The 18903-nt window shown below is 40.8% G+C and overlaps 1 long non-coding RNA gene across 2 annotated transcripts in view; it reads left to right on the top strand.

Moving 5' to 3' along the window:
- Positions 1-11520, top strand: part of LOC138433894 (uncharacterized) — an 86381-nt gene extending 74861 nt beyond the window's left edge. The window contains exons 9-12 of one of the 2 annotated variants that reach the window (XR_011254504.1): positions 6933-8793; positions 9371-9436; positions 10107-10349; positions 11302-11520. This is a non-coding gene — a long non-coding RNA (uncharacterized lncRNA). Of the gene's footprint in view, positions 1-6932; positions 8794-9370; positions 9437-10106; positions 10461-11301 lie in introns of those variants that run through there. The other variant, XR_011254505.1, reaches the window with a different exon arrangement.
- Positions 11521-18903: the final 7383 nt, after the last annotated feature.

The following is an 18903-nucleotide window of genomic DNA, read 5'->3' as shown; positions in this document are numbered from 1 at the left end:
GACCTTCCTTGTTTTTTAGCCACTGCCATTTTGGACTCCATTTCCCTATTCTACCTACCTAACACTTCTATCACCAGTTACATCCACAGCTGGGTATTGTTTTTGCTTTGGCTCCATCCCTTCATTCTTTCTGAACTTATTTCTCCACTGACCTCCAGTAGCATATTGGGCTCCTACTGACCTGGCGAGTTCCTCTTTCAGTATCCTATCATTTTGCCTTTTCATACTGTTCATGGGGTTCTCAAGGCAAGAATACTGAAGTGGTTTGCCATTCCCTTCTCCAGTGGACCACATTCTGTCAGACCTCTCCACCATGACCCGCCCATCTTGGGTTGCCCCGCGGGCATGGCTTAGTTTCATTGAGTTAGACAAGGCTGTGGTCCTAGTGTGATTAGATTGACTAGATTTCTGTGAGTATGGTTTCAGTGTGTCTGCCCTCTGATGCCCTCTTGTAACACCTACCATCTTACTTGGGTTTCTCTTACCTTGGGCATGGGGTATCTCTTCACGGCTGCTCCAACAAAGCACAGCGGCTGCTCCTTACCTTGAACGAGGGGTATCTCCTCCCACTGCTCTTCCTGACCTTCAATGTGGGATGGCTCCTCTAGGCCCTCCTGGGCCTGCACAGCCACCACTCCTTGGACATGGGATTGCTCCTCCCGGCCGCCACCCCTAGCCTTGGGCATGGGGTTGCTCCTCCCGGTCGTCGCCCTGGCCTTCCTGCCGCCGCCCTTGGCCTCGGGTGCCACCTCTGACCTCTGACGCTAGGTAGCCCCTCTCGGCCGTTCCTGTGCCTCCGCAGCCTGGCACTCTAAGCCGCTGCCCCTGACCTCAGACGTGGGGTAGCTCTCGGCCGCACTTTGCTTAGTGCGGCGCCTGCGCTTAGTGTGCCGCCCACTGCCACCACCACTGCCACCGCCGCCGCCACCGCCTGCGCTTTATATCTTGTAACCTGTATTCTAGGAGTCTTCCAGGAGACTTTCCAAACTGCCTTGTACCTAGGTGGGGCTGGGTGCCAATGGCAGGTTGTATGGATGTGATGTGTGTCACATACAGGCTGAGCTATTTAAGAAGCAAATGCTTTCTCCACTCTCTTTTTTTCTTGTCTGCTTACTGAAAATTGATACCAGTGGTTATACTGAAAATCAAGTCTTGAGGATGGAATTGTTACTGAAATGGAAAGAAACTGGGCATCTGAGTCAGCTTGAAGGAAAGCTGCCCTATCACGAACACCTAAGTCATACTGGAATGTGAGCAAATAATCCACTGAGACTTTTGAGTTTTCTGGTATTACCTGGATTAATACAGCTGTTGATATAGCAAACCTTCCCAGACTATTCTGTTCTCTACAAATTGTGATCAGATAGTCTTTTTTCTTGATATTTAGCCTTTTCCCTTTCTTCCCTATGTCCTTTCTACCCTTCCTTCTGAAAGGTTGTTGCTGAGCCATGAAAGACACTGGGATTGTTGGCCTCCAGAGAAGAGGAATTCAATCCAGGGCCAGTGACAAGGTTTGATCACTCAGAGCTTTTGTGTGATAAATTTTTATTAAGGTATAAAAGAGATAGATAAAGCTTCTGACATAGACACCAGAAAGGGGCAGGAAGAATGTCCCCCTGCTAGCCTTTAGCAGTATGTCGTATACCTATCAGCAAGCTGCTAATTAGAGAAAGGAAATGTCTCAAAACTCAGAGTGGCATCAGGCCCCTCACCCACAACATGCATTTTGAGATAACATTGGCACAAAGTGAGTCATCCTGGGCCATAAAACAATTGACATGAGTCTTGAAGAAAGGCAGGTTTCCAAGTAAATATGTAGTTTCATTAAAAAACAGAGTAGGAGAACAATGTATGAGTAGAACATACTGGTTTGTTGAGCCCTTATCGGTTCTGAGTCTTAAGCAGAACCGACTTGAAGAAAGACAGAGTTTAGGGTAACTACATAGTTCATTAACATAGCTTGAGGAAAACTTTTCCATAAGAAAAACACATTGGTTAGCTCAAGCTTTGAGAAAAGTTAAGTTCAGGTGGAACCAGGGGTCCATACATACTGGTTTGTTGAGCCCTTATCAGTTCTGAGTCTTAAGCGGAACCGACTTGAAGAAAGACAGAGTTTAGGGTAACTACATAGTTCATTAACATAGCTTGAGGAAAACTTTTCCATAAGAAAAACACATTGGTTAGCTCAAGCTTTGAGAAAAGTTAAGTTCAGGTGGAACCAGGGGTCATCATGGAAACACAGAATTTTAAAAGAAACCTCCTTTTAATTTTGTATAGAGAAGGAAAAAAAATCTGACACTTGTCGTTTGTTTCCTCCTGCTGCTTAAGGGAGAGATAAAAAATGTCTGATGCTTGCAGCCTATTTCCTTCGTTTGGAGACCCCAGGCCTTCTTTCCTGACACCCTGTCACTGCCACCACTATTCAGATGAATAATGACATCAGCAAAGAGCAAGAACAGAACAGTGGTTATTTCACTCACGCATGCATTCAGTTGTTTGTTTTTTCTCTGCCTGACTCAAATGCGTGGTAGCAGCCCAGATGTTGGATGGGAGCCAAGAACAGATGTTTGCAGGCTATTACCTTAAACTCTTGTGTTGGGTATAAAAAAGGTATAAACAGTAAAGACCATAAGTTTCAATGGCATGACTTTAAATTGGGAGTCTAGAGGAAGGGCGCTTTCTCACCAGTTTACGTCCATGGGATTTGTTTCACTTTTATTTCTTCTCGTGTGGCAGAGTGCACTTGAGATGTAAGATGCATCAGTGGAGCACCCTGTGGTCATTATTGGGTTTATAAAGCCCGCATAGGGAGATCAGAGTTGTTTAAAACCTGAAACCATGTTGAGAGCCTGGAACCCAAGTTTAAATACTTGGATATAAGAGAAACTGAGAGCCCATGTGTTGAAGGAGGATGAAGTTACACATGCAGAGCAAGTAAATAAAAACCTAGGAAACAGACGCAAAAAAGGAGGTTACAAAATCACACCAAACTTGTGTCTGAGATCTCATAATTTTCCCACTTGTACAGCTTGTGCTCAGAGGTACACTTGCAATTTGATCAAGTACAATCTATACTTAAAACAGTTGTCCTAACCTGTTATTTTAGTTATGATGTTGGGTATAACTGTGGTTTCTAAACAAGAAACTTATTCCGTAGTCACTTAGGGATTAAGTGGCTTGACTGGAATGAAACCATGATGGCAGGGCTTACTTTATAGTTTCTATCACCAGTATATATAGCCAGTATAGAATCTCACTGGCCTTGAATAATCCTTTAACTTTCCAAGAGCCAAATACCTGGGTTTGCAGGAAGAGATTCTTATAATGTACTGGAGTTTGGACCGGGCTTTGTTGTTTGAATCCTGACTCTGCCACTCACTATCTCTATGGCTCTAAGTGAGTTACAGAAACTTCTCTTTGCCTCATTTCCCTCATTAATAAAATGAGGATAATCATATGACCTACCACTGGTTGTTAGAGGGATTAAATGGACCAAGAGGAGTAAATCATTAGAACAGTGTCTGCCAAATAAGCATCAGTCTTTGCTATTGTTTTTCTGTTGTGGGTTAAGTACATTTCCTCCTGTTTGAGCTTTTGTTGGACTGGAAGGCAGCTAATTCTGCCTGCAGACATGAAGGTCCTGACTCAGGTTCTTTCAGCCTTATTTGGAGGATCCTCGCAACACCAGTGTTCTTTTCCTTCTGAGTCAGAGCTCATTCCAATCTTCTTTTTTCCTTTTGTTGATTGTGCTGGGTCCTTGCTGTTGTGTGCACGCTTTCTCTAGTTGTGGTGTGCAGGCTTTTCATTGTGGTGGCTTCTCTTGCTGTGAAGCACAGGTTCTAGGCACACGTGCTTCAGTAGTTGCAGCATGTGGGCTCAGTAGCTGTGGCTCTCTGGCTCCAGGGTGTATCTTCTCTCTTGAGCTGTTGCTTTCTCCCTTCATCTTTTCCCCACTGATTCTTTCTGTCCTCCCTGTGGTCATGTCCTCTTCCCTGGCAATCCTACCCATGGCAGCCCTGTCTTTCAGATCTGGCTCAAGAGTTCTAAGATGAAGGGTTTTCTTTTACATTGGTGTATCAGTATCAATATCAGTTCAGTCACTCAGTTGTGTCGACTCTTTGCAACCCCATGAACCGCAGCACGCCAGGCCTCCCTGTCCATCAACTCCCGGAGTCTACCCAAACCCATGTCCATCGAGTTGGTGATGCCATCCAACTCTCTCATCCTCTGTCATCCCCTTCTCCTCCTGCCCTCAATCTTTCCCAGCATCAGGGTCTTTTCAAATGAGTCAGCTCTTCGCATGAGGTGGCCAAAGTATTGGAGTTTCGGCTTCAACATCAGTCCATCCAATGAACACCGAGGACTGAACTCCTTTAGGATGGATTGGTTGGATCTCCTTGCAATCTAAGGGACTCTCAAGAGTCTTCTCCAACACCACAGTTCAAAAGTTCAATTTCACCACAGTTCAATTTTTCGGTGCTCAGCTTTCTTCACAGTCCAGCTCTCACATGCATACATGACTACAGTGGCTGACTATTTTTCTGGGCTCCAAAATCACTGCAGATGGTGATTGCAGCCATGAAATTAAAAGTCACTTACTCCTTGGAAGGAAAGTTATGACCAACCTAGACGGCATATTAAAAAGCAGAGACATTACATGATGTATGGGTACTAAATCTGGAGGAGGGCATGGTAACCCACTCCAGTATTCTTGCGTGGAGAATCCCAGTGGACAGAGGAGCTTGGCGGGGTACAGTCCATAGAGTCACAAAGAGTTGGACACGACTAAGCTACTAAGCACAGACTATAGGTACTAAATGCCTAACGTTTTTCAATGCTAGCTTCATGCCAGGAGAGGACAGTTTAGTTCCGGATTAAAAGACTGGCCAATAGCTGTGATAATGATGCAGGTGATCAGAAAGATGGAGAGAGGCGGCAGATCAGGATGCTGCAGGATCCTTGTGCAAGAGAAGTCACATGTATCCTGTCTGCTCAACTGAAACTGTAACCAGTTAACCAAATTGCATGTCTAATAGATCACATATAACTATACACCAAAAGGAAATATTTCAAATGTCTTTTGCATACAAGACTCTGGCTCACAGAGTCCATCTTTTGGTGACAGGTTTTTTGAGGACAAAAAGGACTCAAATGAGTCCTAAATTTCACTCAGTGTTTTTGTTGTTGATGCTTTAATTTTGAGATTAACATATGTGTGTCGTAGAATAAAGCAAGGGAATTACCTGGCGGTCCAGTAGTTAAGACTGTGTGCTTTCACTGACGAGAGCCTGGTTTGATCCCATCCCTGGTTGGAAATCTAAAATCTCACAAGCTGCATGATATGGCCAAAAAAAAAAAAGCAAATAAACAAAACTGTTGATGATACTGGATTGAAGTTTTTCAGTGTCTGAGAAAAGACAAAATATAGAAACAAAGAAAGTAATGGAGAAAACCCTACAATATCTAATCTAAGTTGGAAATATCAATAAGAGCAAAAGGTTATATATGATTTATACGTAGTCTATATAAAATATAGCATGTGTTGTATACAATATAATCTGTGTGAAATTAAAAGATGCTTGCTCCTTAGAAGAAAAGCTATGACAAACCGAGACAGCATATGAAAAAGCAAAGACATTGCTTTGATGCATTTGAAATGTGGTGCTGGAGAGGACTCTTGAGAGTCCCCTGGACATCAAGGTGATCAAACCAGTCCATACTAAAGAAAATCAAGCCTGAATATTCACTGGAAAGGCTGATGCTGAAGCTCCAATACTTTGGCCACCTGATATGAAGAGCCAACTCATTGGAAAAGACCCTGATGCTGAGAAAAATGGAGGGCATGAGGAGAAGGGGATGATAGAGGATGAGATGGTTGGATGGCATCTCAGTGGACATGAGTTTGAGAAAACTCCAGGAGATACTGAAGGACAGGAAAGCCTGGCTTGCTGCAGTCCTTGTGTTGCAAAGAATTGGACTCGACTGAGGGACTGAACAATGCCAAGAGCAATTTATATTTATCTGTGTATAATCTATAAGTCTATTATATATCTATGTCTATATACATATATGTGTGTGGAGAGAGAGACAGAGAGAGAACAAAAATTTGAGAATATGCTCTATTCAACAAGAGTTTAGGAACCAATGTACTCCAGTAGCAAAGAGCACACCTACATTCAAGTACTGTTTTCTAAAATACAATCTTCACTAAAAAAAAACCAAGGCTCCTTAGAGAAATGACAAGTTCTAACTTTGAAGAAGGAGAAATTTAAAGTGAGGTGAAGATTTCTTATGCCATCATAATGGGAAGAAATTCTAAAGAGTAATAGGGGTCTTGTTAAAAGGAAACAGCTCTCACTGGACAAGTTTGGGACAATATTAACCTCAAAAGAATAATGCTTGTGATTATATCAATCAAAATGTCTGAGTTTGTAATGATACTCAAAAAAAGATAAAAGAAAAAGAAAAAAGAAAAAGGGAAATAAAAGCTTATTTACTACAGTGGAGATTCTTAGGACTCCAACTTAATGAAAATTAATTAATAAAAATTAATAATTAAAAGGAAATAATTGAGCTTTACTCTGTGTTAGTCTGGGTAGGTGGGTTATGCCACAACCTCAAAATCTTAGTGGCTTGAAACAAGAGAGTTTATCTTTCATTTTCACTCCTTGTGCCTCTTGGATTAGCAGGTGTTCTGATCCACATCTTCCTCAGTTAGGGATACAAAATGACAGAGACTCAATGATTTAGAATGCTACTGTGGCAGTGGAAAGGAATGTGCTAGAAAATGCACCATATGTCTACTCATATTTTCATGACCCAAGCAAGTTATATGGTCATGTCCAAATTTAGGAGGGTAGACAAGTTCAATCCCACAATGGCAGATTGTGTAAATTTTTTAGGAAATAACTTTCTTCTTCCCTTTTCCCCAGGAACACAGTAAACTTCCTCCTTCTAATGACTTTGTGACTTTCTCCAACTGATGCCACGTGGGCAGAAGTGACAACACACTGGCCTGGAGCAGTGGCTTTACAAGGCATCTCATCCTTTGTCTCTAGCACTCCGGTCATCCAAGAAGAGAGGAGCGGGCCCCCGGGAGCCATTGCTTCTTTTTCAGACTCCTAGTTCGAGAGACACACTACACTGATCTAGAGCCTGGAGCAAAGCCCAGAAGAGCTACAGCTGAGCCACAGGCAAATCACAAACTCGTAAGAGATGTTTGCTGTTGTAAGTCAGTAAGATTTGGGCTTGTTTGTTGCTGAAGCAAAAGCTGACTAATCCACCCATCATATACTCAGAAGGAAGATTAAAAGTGGAATACTGGTGGAATATTCACATTGCCTTTAAAGTGAAGTGAGTACTCCAGGTTGCCAACTAATAAATGTTGAAGGAATGATACCACTAGACACCACTGCTTTGCCATCCTGAAGTCATTAATTCCAGCAGTTATTATCAATGAATATGGAACCGTTAGGTGAAAGTTTATTCGGAAATAGAATATTTGGATGAGGCTAAGTAGCGTCTTGTGGATTACTTCCTGCTTCCAGGGGGTTCATTGTAGCTTTGGAGAGAACTGGTGGAATCAAACGCTATGTCACTGATAGTGGATGGCTTGACATTGTGTGCTCCTGGTGTGATGTTTGAAGCAATAGCACTGCCTTTGAAATATCCTTGCCTGAAATGTTTCATATATTAGAATTTCAATATACAGGGAATACAGGAGACATAGGAGCATGTTAAATAATGTTGCAGGAGACAGTGCACCAAGAATGTGGTAATTTTATAAGGTGATTGTTCTAATTTCTTCAAAATCTCCATGTCACAGGGATTACAAATAACAGTATGTTTGTGTGGCTGTCCTGGTTTAAAATTGACAAAAGATACAAGACAAATGTAGTGCATAAGCCTTGATTGGATTCTAATTTCAAAAAAAAACTCACTAGTTTCAAAAAAAGAAAAAAAAAACTATAAAAGTTTCTAAAGTTTTTCTAGTTTTGGCCTGATAGTTGCATGATAACAAGGTATTTGTTTTTTTGATAATATTCCTAAGTGATGATAAAAGTATTGAAGCTCTGTTGAAGACATTTTTCTTATAGGAAATGTATGCTGAAGTATTTAATGGCTAAATACCAAACCCAGTTTCAAATAGCTTGACAATAAATGTATACAAATAAACAAACACCAACATAATACTTATAATTCAAGCAAATTGTTAACATTTCTTGAATCTGAGTTGTGTATACAAGTGTTCATGATATTAATCTTTCAAATTTATATAGGAAACATTCTGTATAAAATGTTTCATATAAAAAACTTGGGTGGTGGAATTTGAATCTGTGCTCAAAATGTCATTCCAATCCAGAATTCTAGCAGGATAAATGTGACATCAATTTTTCTTTTTAATTAATTTTTATTGGTGTATAGTTGATTTATAATGTATAGGTTTCAGGTGTACAGAAAAGTGAATCCAGTCTGTTTTAGATTCTGATATAGGTCATTACAGAGTATTGAGTAGAGTTCCCTGTGCTATATAGTAGGTTCTTATTAATTATCTATTGTACATATAGTAGTGTGCATATGTCAATCAATTTTGTTTTCTTTTACTTGCTTTTGAGCCATTTTATTTCAGGCATCCTTATCCTGAATGGTTGCTCCTGACCTTCTGCATCCTCCATTTCCCCCCCTCCCTGCCGCATTGTGCAAAGAGCGAGCTATCAATTGATTTAGGGAAGGAGATCAATGATTACACTTGACTTGAATTATGACTCACCTGGAGAAATCATATTTTACTGGGTAACTAGTGCTGCTGTTTGGAATAAACATTGCATATACAAAATGCATGAACTTCATGTACATCTTCTGCCTCATAAGATGAGGCATTTCTCTTCTTCTTTATGGCTAAATGTCTCCTTTGCTCCAGAGCACATCCTTTGCCAATGCCTTCGGAATCCTGATCTGATCTGTTTATTCTGACTCATGCAACTTCTTTTGACATGTGGCCTTCAGCCTAACACATACACACACACACACACACACACACACATACACATCTGTCAACTCCATATAAAGCATATTTTTCTGCTATCTACTAAGCCTCCCGAAATGTATTTATTTATTTCTCTTTTTCCCTTGACTGCAAAATTTCTAACTAAGGTCTATCCAAGCTATTGCCATTTCTAGCTATTTATTCATTATTCTCATTCATTTCTGAAGCAACTCTTGCTGAAGTCACACAGAAAAAGCAACTTGAGAGTGGAACCCAATTTTTCAATTGTCTGTACTCATCTGTATTTCTCTATATATAATTTCTTAAAAAAAAAAATACCTGTTCCATCTAAAGTTTTTTATTTATTTATTTTTTTTTCTGCAGTGTCCAAGGGATGTAACAACAGTTTCAGAAGCACACCTGGTGCCAAGTGGCTCTGAAAGACCTGAGGTATACAGGCCTTTTCTAAGCAGGATTGGTCGCTTCACTGGACTCTTTCCTATCAAATCCAAGGCCACAGGGGTTCTATGAACTCAGGCCACTGTCTTCTTCCAGGCTCAGTTTTCCTCTCTCCGCTTTAAATCATTTGGGCTCATGTGTGTTTTTCCTTTATGGCCTTTCTGTTGCCTCAAACCTGGGCTCCTTCTCAGTGTAGTTCTTCATATTGACTATCTGAAATGTTTTCTTAGCTTTGATTTGAGTTTGATTTATCTTGCTATCCTGTCTTTTGGGTCTCTCTGTTTCAGATTCATGCATAACATCCTGAAATCCACAGTTTTACCCTTCCATTGCATTTAGGTTCCCAGATTATCATGTGGGACCAAGTATAATGGACACCCACCTTTTTGACTCAAAAGACATGAATTAGAACAAACTCTGGGAGATAGCAAAGGACAGAGGAGCCTGGTGTGCTGCAATCCATGGGGTCACAAACTTAGCTGAACACGACTTAGCAACTGAACAACAACAATATTTCTATAAAAGAAGATCATGCACAACAGCAGTTTTGCCTACTAAATGTAGTTCTTTGGGCTACTGTGTCTGGTTGGTGGCTTTGTAGCCAATTCAAAGGTCAAGGATAGAGTTGCTTATCTTGTGCTTACAGACCTGACTTCTACAGTCCTAGGAAGAAGATATGGCTTCTAATTCAGCTTTGAATATCAATAAAGATATGACATTTCGATGAGTGGCATTTCTGTTATCCTGCCTGAAAAAGGAGACTGAAAAGTGTTATGCCATGGCACGAGAAACAAGAGAGAAAACTGCGGATCCCTGGCTGTCTCATCTGGACTTCATGAAGGCACTTTCCCCGTTATACATGGTCTACAACCATTCTCAGGATCGACTGGAAGAGAATGATTAGGCATGTAGTATGACTGAGTTATGTCTACTTTTCTAAGATTTGATGTGAAGTTGTACCCTCTTCTAGGGAGATACGAATAAACAGTCTCAGGAGCCATGCAGGTCAAGTAGGCTAATGTGAACTGGTGAAGATCATTTTTGTCCTACTAACCTGGACATATAATAATGGTCAAGGCCACACCTCCCAGACAGCTTCACCTAGCATGGATGAACCCAGAGGAAGGGAATAGAGAGTCAATGAAAGTTGTGTGGGTTGGGGTCAAGAAGGAATTTCCCTTTAATACTCATCAAATAGTAGCTTCATCCCTAGAGTCTGTGTCCCTGGAGATCTGGTAGCTTCATAAGGCACTTCCCAGATAAGAAACACTGTTCTTAAGAAGGAATGAGATAAATGGTCAGGTTCAGGCCTACTCATCCTTCCTTTCAACGTTCTTAAGACCATGGCTTTGGATATTAGTTTCTAATTATAGATCCCATGTAAAGTGGGATTCCAAGCCACTGGAAATACTTTCTATATCCATCCTGTTCATTGGGGGCAGCCACCTACTGAGCCCATTCGCGCACTACAGGGTCCATACCTATGAGATCATACCTGTAGCACTCTGTGTGGATGAACTTTCATCTATCATATGACTTCCTTCTGAACTTCGACATCCTGGCTAAAATCCGATGTCAAGTTCATCTCCTAGCACTCCATGCTCTGGAGCTTCACCAGATTCACTCTCATCAGTATTGCCTACTGTCACAGTCAGCCGCCCTTCTTGTTTTATAGGTATCTGGGTATTAACCAGTCATATTATTAATCAAGGGAGAGGTCTTCTCACAACAGGATGTAGACTTACCCTCACTTTAGATTGTGGCTGTGCCTTTGATTATGTGCTGTGTTTATTCTTGGAACCAGAAGAAGGGCTCTTCTGGGATTATATAGATAAGAATGTTTAATCTTAAGACAGGTTTGTGTGCCTCGATTAATCCTGCTGGGATTGCTGTGCTCCTCATGAAGAAGAAGGATGGAAGTTCAAACCATGGCAGTATTGCTGTAGCCTTATATGATGACAACCTGTGCCCACTGTCCATTTTCACTCATTGGATTTCTATAGCTGTGAGGCTCGAGTATTCATGAAGTTCAGTCTTGTGGAGGAAAACAACCAATTAAAAGTGGGATAATGGCATAGGTAAAGCCTTCCAGACGTTCTTGCTGCTAAGTCACTTCAGTCGTGTCTGACTCTGTGCGACCCCATAGATGGCAGCCCACCAGGCTTCCCCGTCCCTGGGATTCCCCAGGCAAGAACACTGGAGTGGGTTTCCATTTCCTTCTCCAGTGTATGAAGGTGAAAAGTGAAAGGGAAGTCGCTCAGTCGTGTCCAACTCTTTGCGACCCCATGGACTGCAGCCTACCAGGCTCCTCCACCCATGGGATTTTCCAGGCAAGAGTACTGGAATGGGGTGCCATTGCCTTCTCCAGACACTCTTAGGGACACAGAAATTTTAAGTAATGTATTTCTTTTCAGGACGGAACTTCAGTATCTTAGCAGCTAATAAGTGTGAATCTTCATAATCCAGTAGATTGAGTGACTGCTATCCAGAAGATCTATCAAAAACTCCTCACACTGTGCCTCGCTTACTTAGGCCTTGGTCTTTTTGGGGCTGGGCCAACTAGCACAGCACACATTCTGTGAGCGCTTAGAGGCCTCACTTCTTGGTGTTATGTTCTCCAAACAGGTTTATCTCCATAATGTAAGGTGATATATCGTCTGTATTTAACGGTAAGCCCCTAAGACTAAGGAGTATAACTCCTTTGGGAGTTCAAAGGCACTCCTAGAAGATCAAATCCCTTTAATCACTTCATTGTCCATTCTCCAATTTCTTCAAGAAAGGTCAGGTTTACCTGAAACTTCCCTGCAGCAGCTGTCCATGCTCAGTCATGTCCAACTCTTTGTGACCCCGTGGACTGTAGCCCACTAGGCTCCTCTGTCCATGAAATTCTTCAGGCAAGAATATTGCAGTGGGTTGCCATTTATTCTTCCAGGGAAACTTGGTTACACACCAGCTTTTTTTTTGTTTGTTTCTTTTTCAGGAAATCTTCCTTCTCAGATCTTAGCTTAACTCAGTACATCATGTCCTCTCTAATTCTTAAAAACAGATATCACACTAGTAAAACGGCTAAATTTACATTTATCTCTTTCAAGATAATGCAGCTGGGAGACTGCTACCCTCAAACTTGTTCATCTGGTTTTGCCAGGGTCATCTACTCAGGATGGGAAAATAACTGCTTACTTTTAAATTTGCATAGATAGAGACTCTTACCTTGAGGGGTCTGCATTCATAACCCTGAGGCATGATCATTATAGTGGCCAAGAAAAGTTCAGGTCCTACCAGATGTGATATTATTATTTTTTTTAATAGGGATTTGAATTCCAGATAATGTACATATTATGTGGCCCAAATGTCCAGATCCTTAGTGCTATGACAATCCAAGTGCTAGTACTCAATGTCTAGCAGCATAACCCAGCTTATATAATAATATAACTTCATTGTATTCATTATATTCATTGTATTCATTAGAGTTGATAGAATTCACTCAAAAGCAATGTTAAAATATGCCTAGGTCATGGCACTTCCCTGGTGGTCCAGTGGCTTAGACTCTGTACTCCCAATGCAGGGGGCCGGGATTCGATCCCTGGTCAGGGTACTAGATTCCACATGCTGTAACTAAGAATTCATGTGCCACAACTAAAAAACGATGCCACATGCTGCAAATAAGACCTGGTGCAGCCAAATAAATAAATTAAAAAGTATATATCTGCTTTAGCACTCTCTAAAAGAACCATAATTACCTCCAAGAAATTTCTGAAGAATGGAGAGGTCACTATAGCAGATTAGCTACTTAAATGTTTAAAAATGACTGTATGACAAAAAATGGCTATATGCAAATACTATAGCAGTTCAGCTACTTAAAAATGTGTTTGAGCACATAGATGCTCAACAAACATATTTTGAATGAGTGCATAGAAAAATGAATAAATAAGAGCTGATTTGTAGGTCTTCTGCTTCTTCCGGGTGTCAGCCTGGTGACCACCCCCTCCCAATGTTAATTTCCTATCCTTCGTGTGGTCTGTCAGATATTCTTGTACCTTATATCTGCGCTGATACTGTGTTAGACATCACTGCATGAAAGCTCCACTATTGGTGTTGGGAGTGGTCCTAGGGGAACCAAGTATTACTACTTTATTTGCTACCAGCCCTGGAGCTGAGAGATTGTCTAGATTCCATAGTAGACCTGCCCATGCCTGCTCCAAGAGCCTCAGTGGGGTACTAATATGACTGTGCTTCTACTAATATCTCTTCCAGTCACTTCCACTGCCCTGCTTCTCTGGCAGGATTTATCTGCTCATTCACCTCTCTACTTGCAGTCTGGTTAAAACTGCAACCTGAACCTCACCCAAGGCTATAGGAATTTATTGGCCCACCTGGCAGATGGTTAGACAGGAATGGTCTGAGTAATGGTTTTCAAAATTTATTGTACATCAGAGTCACCCTGGAGAGCTTGTTCAGACACAGCCTGCTCATGCCACCCCTCAGAGTTTCAGGTTTATTTGATCTGGCTTGAGGCCCAAGAAGTTGCATTTCTAACAAGTTTCCAGGTGATATAGATGTTGCCAGTCCAGGGGCCACACTTGGAGACTCACTATTCCAGGTGTGAATTCCTTGAAATCGGGAAACAAAGGAAGACCTCTTTGCTTTCATTTCCCTCTACCTAAAATATCTTTGGCTGATTTCTCAAATGGATATGTTAGGGGAAACACATAGATTGAAACCGCCCACCCTGGCCAGGTACCATAGTAACCATTTGCATGAGTTGTTTTATGACAGGAGATCCTGATAAGGAATATGGAACTAATAAGCCACCACCAACCGGAAGAGTTCAGGAAAGGTCTAAAGGAGACACTGCGTGTCCGTCCACTTCCCAGAATCCCTCTCGCTAGCATCCATCTTGGCTGAGTTGTCCGTGTGCCACCAGGAAAGACTCTGAATTAGAAAAATTGATCAAAGACCACCCGGAAACTAATCCCATCACCATAAAACCTGACATTGTGAGCGATGTGGCAGAGCAGTTCTCCTGGGTTCCCTTATCCTACTGCTCTCCACCCAGGTGCCCTTTCCCAATAAAATCTCTTACTTTGCCAGCACATGTGTCTCCTGGGACAATTCATTTCCGAGTGCTAGACAAGACCCCAGTTTTGGGCCCTAGAAGGGGTCCGCCTTCCTGCAACAAATGGCAACTCTGGTGGGACTCTTCTTCGCCGAGACTGACATCCTGACCACTCGGGGTACTCAGGGGCCAGCTTGCCTACCAGTGGACCAGACCCAGCGGCCACAACTGGGACCCTTTTGTCCCTGGTCTCCTCCTGACATGGACAACTGGCCAGAGTGCCCCGACCAGTAAGAAACAAGAGACTTTATTGACCTCTCTCCCCTTCCCTCTCTCTTTCCTCTCCTTAACCCTTCCTATCCTTCCCTGTTTTTCTAGTCCCCCAGTCCTGGATGCAGGAATCTGGTTGAAGGGCCCTCAGCCTGAGCTGAGGATTGGAGACTGATCACCTCCTCTTGGCAGAGAACTCGAATTGTAGTTCTGTTCTGGTCTGATTTCTGGTAGGGCCGAGTTCCAGTCCTCCCTTCTCTGGAGGCCCAGAGAAAAGTCCCATAATGCCTGGGTATCTGTAGGTGGCAGGAGACGTCTGTAAGTCCACCCCTTTCATCCCCCCTCTCCCACCTCCTCCCCCTTCTTCTTTCAACCTGGCTCCCTTTCCTCCCTTGAAATCTTTGATGTTAGTACTTGGATCTGAAGTTCTGTGTCTCTATAGGATGTTTTCTGAGAGACTGTATTCTTGTATTTAAGGGCTTTCCTGGTGGTGCAGAAGTTGAAGCATCTGCCTGCAATGTGGGAGACCTGGGTTCAATCCCTGGGTCAGGAAGGTCCCCTGGAGAAGGAAATGGCAACCCACTCCAGTATTCTTGCCTGGAGAATCCCATGGATGGAGGAGCTTGGTGGGCTACAGTCCACGGGTCGCAAAGAGTCAGACACGACTTCACTTTCACTTTCACTTTCACTTTGATGAGGACTGCCAGGTTTATACGTGTGTGTTTTAACTCTGCGTTCTGTGTTGTGATTTTTGATTGCCATTTTGCTTTGTCTGGCCACCATTTGGTTTAGACCTGCCACCATTTTGTTAGAACTTGATTTTCTTTCCCTGTGCCTTGAGACCAGGGCTCCCAGGAACACTTATCTAGATCATCTCTAATTCCTGACACTGAGGAAAAAGGGAAAAAAGACTTGAAGCTAGATCTTACACTGTGTCTATCTAAATATGTCTTGGTATGTCTTTGTCTCTGGGTAATATTTTGAGGTTAATTTGTAAATGAGCTCTATTTATTTGGCTTAAAAAAAAGTAAGCTCTTACAAATCAAGTAATTCTAAATTAAACAATAAATTCCAGGTTCATGTGAACTGAGAAATATTCAATATTAAATACCTGATATTAAGGTTTGTTTGTCGACCTATCTAATATAGATATGTCTTAGAGTAATTAACATTAAGTAGAATATTTTCATTGTACCTAGGTTTAATGTAAGTTAAATATTATATCTGTTACAAGTTTGTCAACAAGGAAATTACCTCAAGTGAAGAAACTTCTAAAAAATGTAAATGAGATATGAGCTTTTATATAAACTCTATTAAGAATAATTATTCTTTAGAAATATCTGTCTAAAATAGTCTCTCCAGATTGGCCTAACTTAAATTTCTAAGGGTAGTGCTAAGTGTGCTAAGTGTGCTAAATGTTGGAAGTCTATTGAATAGTTAGGTCATTTCCAAATAAAATAAAAATTTGAAACATTTACTACTAAACACCAATTTCCTTTTACAGAGAAACTAAAGAGATTCGGGGCTGTAAATGAATAATGTTTGGTGCCATCCTAAAATAGTCTAAGAAAGCAAGGGTTTTAGAAATTATCACTGGTATTTATGCTCACCAATCTATAAAATGCTAATGTAGGAAGTGTGTTTTCAAAAAAAAAAAAAGTATGAAAAATACTAAAAAGAGTCATGCATGATCAGGATTTTCTAAAATTGGATTACAATTAGGTAAGTTGATTTTGTTAGGAATGACAAAGCCATAAGAAAACTGGTTAGAGCCAACTAGGTCCAAGATGGTGGAGCTGACTTTCACTAGACCTTGAGCCTTGGTATTTATGCCCATTGTGACATATCAACAAGCTAAATGATACACCCATCAGCATTGACTAAATCTGACCAAATGTTCTAAACGCTTTTAATTGATCTTTTTGATAAAACTTCCTAGATCTAATTCTTTTGAAGTTCCTTTGATCTCTTGGTAACTTTGGGGTGATTCAGAGGGCCCCTGAAACATTCCAAAGAGAGATATTAAACTGTGTTTATTTGGTTGGTTAAATTACATGAAAAAGATTATCAAATGAGTAATAAATCCACTCATGTTATAATGTATCATAAAACTGATAATACAGATATCCTAGAAATTATATGGAGTCCTTAACATTCTGATATGTCCTGGTATTCTAATGGAAAACCAGATGACTTCACAAAAGTTAACAGAAGGACTGAATGAACCAGCGAATATGCTTATAACTTTTATGGTTTCTATCTGAAAATTACGGGTTTGAATCTTATGTTCTCAGGGAGTAGGGAAAACTTCCTCTCAAACTAATTATGACAATACTTTGGTAAAATTAAATGTTATAAACAAAACAATTATATTTTCTCTCTATCTGACTCCTCCAAAAATTGGAAAATCTTAGGTTTCCAGTACGTTCATCAGATGAGTTAGGAAGGTTATCTCACGAGTTCAAAAAATCTCAAGAAATTTTTGAGACCTTAAAAAGGGAAGAATTCACCTAGATTTGTTAGGCAAAATCTGTGATAAGCCTTTGGTGTGAGTTTCCCAGCCCTGTTTTATTTTAAAAGTTCAGTCTGAGACTCTATAAACATTTCAGCAAAATAAAAAGTCTATAATCAATTATGGTTATATAAATCATCAGGCCAAAATTAGTGAGAACAGACCTATTTTGCAAACAAACTAGTCTTAATTTGGTTATATTTGATGAAAATGAGGGTAACTCTAGGGAGAAAAAGATATTTTAAAAAAATGTTAAATCCCAGTTTGTTAATGGAGGTCTGCATCTAGTAAGACTCATCTCTTAGATAGTTCTTTGCTGTTATGTGATATTAATGTAAAATTCAATTGAATTCTTAAAGAACACCCTAAGTTTGTTTCTGAAGCTTATCTCAGTAATCTATCTTTGGATGAAGATCAGATGTTTCATTGCCTGCAACCAGGACTAGAAAAAGGCATAATTTAAGGGACTGTCTCCAACATGGATGGAAGGACTTTTTTTTTAATCAGGAGAAACTACACTACACCACGATGAGAAGATGACGACATCAGAGGTAGACAGCTTCTCCAAGATGCTGGACCTGATTCATATGATCATTTATGTTTTCTTGACTTCTTAGACCTTTGCATATAAATCAAATGCTTTTCTATCATAGGCCTGATTCTATGCTAGTTTTAGAAATCAATTCAATTGTTGGGTTTGTGGCCAATTACCTGTGTCTAGTTCTGGGTTACCTTGGTAAATTTCTCTACTACAAGACTCTAACTGGTTGGCCCTGAGAAAACTTACTTAAAAAAAATAATTATAAGCATATTCAGGTCACTGTGATATTACTAGATGGGATCCCCTCACCAGGCCAATTAATAATGCCTGCTCTGACTCTGGCCATAAATTTGAGCTTTTTTCTATTACTCAAGCTTAGTCAGAGCAACAAGAAAAGTTTCAGCAAAGGAGGAAAAATCTTCCAGAATTATGGGATGGATTTATATAGATAACAGCAGGCTATGGTAATTTAGGTTTAAAGTCTCCTCTGTGTTGGAAGCAATTAAATCATACTAAGGACAATCAGTCTAGTAACACGAGAAAATGGGGCTATGTGCCTTATAGACAGTGCCAATATATAATTTCCCTGGAAGATAAAGATTCTACAGAGCAGACTAAGTCAGGTGACCTGAGATATACTGTGCTGCATCTAATGGAAGCTCTTAAGTCTTGCTTGCGACTTTACTAATACTGCTGGCTATGTTATTTGTATTTCACCTGTTTTACAAAATTACTGTTTCTTACACCATCAAATGTGTGTGAGGCCTCTAACAGAATAATATATAGTCCCATATGAGATCAATTTTGGTAACAGTGTAACTTTAGATATGGGAAGAAACAACAAGAGGGAATATTTTCTTGGACTAAGAGGCTAGTAAGACAGGTGGTCCAGAGAACTTTGTATACTGTTTTATGGCCTAGTCCAGTAACAGCACATTGAGTGGCCTGTCAACAAAATCTTTGTCAAACCCAAGAATGGACATTCTCAGCACCATGGGATAAAATGGTCATGAAGTGCCCCTCCTCAAAATCATGGTCAAGTTTATGAGCAAAAAGGGGCTCTGCCAACTGAAGACTGA

This window comes from Ovis canadensis, chromosome 1, assembly GCF_042477335.2.
Source record: "Ovis canadensis isolate MfBH-ARS-UI-01 breed Bighorn chromosome 1, ARS-UI_OviCan_v2, whole genome shotgun sequence".
Classification (NCBI taxonomy): domain Eukaryota; kingdom Metazoa; phylum Chordata; class Mammalia; order Artiodactyla; family Bovidae; genus Ovis; species Ovis canadensis.
Note: the sequence above shows the minus strand (reverse complement) of the source record. Positions and strands in the feature narration are given on the sequence as shown.